We start from the raw sequence: 4,115 nt of genomic DNA on the forward strand, positions 1-4,115 counted from the left end.
ACAACACTTGCAAGCAACTCACACTCCTTGGTCCGTGTTTCAAGACGGGCTGTAGAGAGCATTGAATAGGAAGTTGAGGTCAGACAGGCAATCAAGATCAATTTATCTCATTTTGTTTAGAATCAACAAGAAGAATTCCGAGGAAAACTTCTGCTCGATTCATTAACAAGATTTGCCAAAAGACGACAACTACACTACTCGGTAGCCGAGAATATAATATCAAGGCATTGAGTATGGTAACGCTCACTCCAGTTCCCCTTCAACAGTTTCACGTACTTTTCACTCTCTCTTCAGAGTGCTTTTCAACTTTCCCTCACGGTACTTGTTTACTATCGGTCTCGCTTTATAATTAGCTTTTGGAGAGACATATCTCCAGCTTCGAGTTGCACTTTCAAACAACTCTACTCATAGGAATGAGCCATTATGACTGGTATCGAAAATGACCTTTACAGGATTTTCACCTTCTTTGATGCTACTTTCCAGTAGACATCAGGACAAATTCACCAGTCTAGCATCAAACCATACCGGACACCGAGAAATGTTGCCATTTCTCTTCCCGATGAGCTTTTCCCTGTTCATTCGCCATTACTAAGGGATTCTCAGTTGATTTCTTTTCCTCCCCTTACTGATATGCTTAAGTTAAGGGGGTTCTCTCGCCCAATTCAGGTTATGTAGTTGATTGTCTCTTAATTGGTTCACTGACCAATATGAGACAGAAACCGATTCAGCAGTTTTGTTCGCTACTACTATCAAACACAGGTCGAAGTTTCCATTCAGTCATTAATTCCAACTTTCAAATGTTGTTGTTTCAGCTTTCGCTTACTAGAAGCAACATAATACTCGCTGCAATACAGACCTCGGGAAACCCTCACCGTGAATAAGGTTCACTCACATATTTCACTACATTTTGCGTGGGATTGGAGATGAGGCTACTCGTTCTTGCTCAGTACTAGGCTGAAAATTAACGAAACTTCGTTACAAACGTTCACATGTTGATGTTTCCGCTTTCGCGTACTCGAAACAACATAATACTAGTCTTTGTAATTTAGTTTCATAATTTCAACTGTTCTCATGCAGAATTTTTGCTCATTCTTATCCCAAATTTTGACCTGGCTACTAGTTACACTCCTTGTACTTATTGCAAAATGACCACAAATTTCAACAGCTTTCACATGTTGCTGTTTCGGCTTTCGCTTACTACAGTCAACATAATACTCGTTGCAAATTAAGTGCTCGGCATCTGCAATTTTCCAAAGACGAAGTTTCGCCAGTTCAATTTTTCGCTCGCCAATTATGGCTACTAATTCACACGGTACTGAGCTCAACAACATTAAATTTGTTCAGCAAGACTTTCACATGTTGATGTTTTTGGCTTTCGCCTACTAGAAAGCAACATAATACTCGTCTTGTTAGCTCATTCAATGAGAATAGCTTTTCCCGTTGAGAATTTTTGCCTTCAATTGGCGTTGTAGTGAGTTTGGCTACTCAGATCACCAAATACTTGTGACAATTCGAACCAGAAATGTTTTCAATTTTCACATGCTGATGTTTCGGATTCAACCTACTAGAAGCAGCATAATACTTGTATTCAACAATTTCTGTATCAAATCCCAGTTTTCTCTGGTGCATCTTTGCCAAACTATTCCAAACTGCCTGAGTCTGAATACCAATTACAGGTACTAGTAAAATGCACGTTACTAAGGACTAATATAGTTCTAGGTTACTGTACACAACGACGTTCACATGTTGATGTTTTCAGCTGCCGCTTACTAGAAAAACACATAATACTTATCGTGCATACCTTTCCATAACTTGTCCTTTTCAGATGCATTAGTTTCCCTTTGTCTTGGCTTCTACAGTCAGACTGGCTACTAGTAACAGCACAGTACTAATCACATATCGTTCTACAGTTTGCAGACAACTTTCACATGTTGATGTTTCAGCTTTCGCCTACTAGAAACAACATAATACTCGCTGTTATACATTTGTTAGTTCTCTATGTAACTTTCATGTGAAGAAGTTTCGCCAGTCTTTTTGACTGTCTCAAATCTGAGTCATGCTTAGGCTACTAGTTGCTTCATAGTACTTATCGCCTCGAGATCATTGAACAAAACTTGATTTTCACATGTTGCTGTTCAGCTTCCGCTTACTAGAAACAACATAATATACTAGTCTCATTAAGTTCCCGTCTCTTTGCAATTTTCTTATGAAGAAAATTCGCCATCACAATGACTCCAGCAGTTCTTGATCAAGGAATGCAATCATTGATCAGAATGCTATTATTTGAATCGGTTCTGCTTTAAGTGTTCCAATTTTATTGGAAGCACCAACAATAGAACATCAATGTTGTTCAATCGAGAGTTTATATAACCCCTGAATCGGACGCAGTCAACAGCCGAAGCCGAGACCGCCTTTTGCGTTAGAGAGGTCGGTAAACAAATCTTGCGATTCATACCGAATTAACACATATAGCTGTGCTCCTCTTCGTAAAGCGAGCCAAGTGATCCCCTGTTGAAGGATGTATTTGGACCAATCTAGTAGCATTTGGTTTCCAACAAGCTCTCCCAAGTTAGCTTACTTTGGGCTTTTCAACCAATTCGGTTGGCTACAAGCATCATCAAAGTACTAGCCACAGTTTGATCGCAAAATTCTACGACTTTCACATGTTGATGTTTCGGCTTGCGCTTAGCCTACTATAAGCAACATAATACTAGTCATATCATAGAGCGTGATCAGCTTGTGACGTTTCTCATGATGAAGTTTCACCAACAGTGTCTCACTTCGAGCTTAAATCCAGCTACTAGTAACTACACAGTACTGACTGCAACGATAACTTTTATCTATACCTTTCACATGCTGCGCTTTCGGCCAGGGCCTACTAACGTCAACATAATACTCGATATAAACTTTTGTTCATGATGCAGCTTCCCCATGCAGAAGTTTCGCCTTCAAATGCTCTCTTGGCCATATGACGTAAGAAAAGGTTACTAGTAACATCACAGTACTAGCCACAGTTTGATTGCAAAATTCTAGACTTTCACATGTTGATGTTTCGGCTTGCGCTTAGCCTACTAGAAGCAACATAATACTAGTCATATCATAGAGCGTGGATCAGCTTGTGACGTCTCATGATGAAGTTTCACCAACAGTGTCTCATTTTCGAGCTTAAATCCAGCTACTAGTAACTACACAGTACTGACTGCAACGCTAACTTTTATCTATACCTTTCACATGCTGCGCTTTCGGCCAGGGCCTACTAACGTCAACATAATACTCGATATAAACTTTTGTTCATGATGCAGCTTCCCCATGCAGAAGTTTCGCCTTCAAATGCTCTCTTGGCCATATGACGTAACACAAGGTTACTAGTAACATCACAGTACTAGCCACAATTTGATCGCAAAATTCTACGACTTTCACATGTTGATGTTTCGGCTTGCGCTTAGCCTACTAGAAGCAACATAATACTAGTCATATCATGGAGCGTGATCAGCTTGTGACGTTCTCATGATGAAGTTTCACCAACAGTGTCTCATTTCGAGCTTAAATCCAGCTACTAGTAACTACACAGTACTGACTGCAACGATAACTTTTATCTATACCTTTCACATGCTGCGCTTTCGGCCAGGGCCTACTAATGTCAACATAATACTCGATATAAACTTTTGTTCATGATGCAGCTTCCCCATGCAGAAGTTTCGCCTTCAAATGCTCTCTTGGCCATATGACGTAACACAAGGTTACTAGTAACATCACAGTACTAGCCACAATTTGATCGCAAAATTCTACGACTTTCACATGTTGATGTTTCGGCTTGCGCTTAGCCTACTAGAAGCAACATAATACTAGTCTATATCATAGAGCTTGATCAGCTTGTGACATTCTCATGATGAAGTTTCACCAACAGTGTCTCATTTTGAGCTTAAATCCAGCTACTAGTAACTACACAGTACTGACTGCAACAATAACTTTTATCTATACCTTTCACATGCTGCGTTTTCGGCCAAGGCCTACTAACGTCAACATAATACTCGATATAAAATTTTGATCATGATGCAGCTTTCCCATGCAGAAGTTTCGCCTTCAAATGCTCTCTTGGCCATATGACGGAACAC

General features: G+C 40.0%; 1 non-coding gene and 1 pseudogene across 1 annotated transcript in view; both read right to left on the reverse strand.

The window, feature by feature from the left end:
• The window catches only part of LOC142356185 (large subunit ribosomal RNA), a 3,522-nt gene extending 2,851 nt beyond the window's left edge, over positions 1 to 671 (reverse strand). Inside the window, exon 1 of the ribosomal RNA XR_012761374.1 lies at positions 1 to 671. This exon is cut by the window's left edge and continues 2,851 nt beyond it. This is a non-coding gene — a ribosomal RNA (large subunit ribosomal RNA).
• Positions 672 to 2,368: 1,697 nt separating this feature from the next.
• On the reverse strand, positions 2,369 to 2,520 carry LOC142356184 (5.8S ribosomal RNA; annotated as a pseudogene).
• Positions 2,521 to 4,115: the final 1,595 nt, after the last annotated feature.

Source organism: Convolutriloba macropyga, unplaced genomic scaffold (genome assembly GCF_964194025.1).
Source record: "Convolutriloba macropyga unplaced genomic scaffold, txConMacr16.3 SCAFFOLD_6326, whole genome shotgun sequence".
Taxonomy (NCBI): domain Eukaryota; kingdom Metazoa; phylum Xenacoelomorpha; order Acoela; family Convolutidae; genus Convolutriloba; species Convolutriloba macropyga.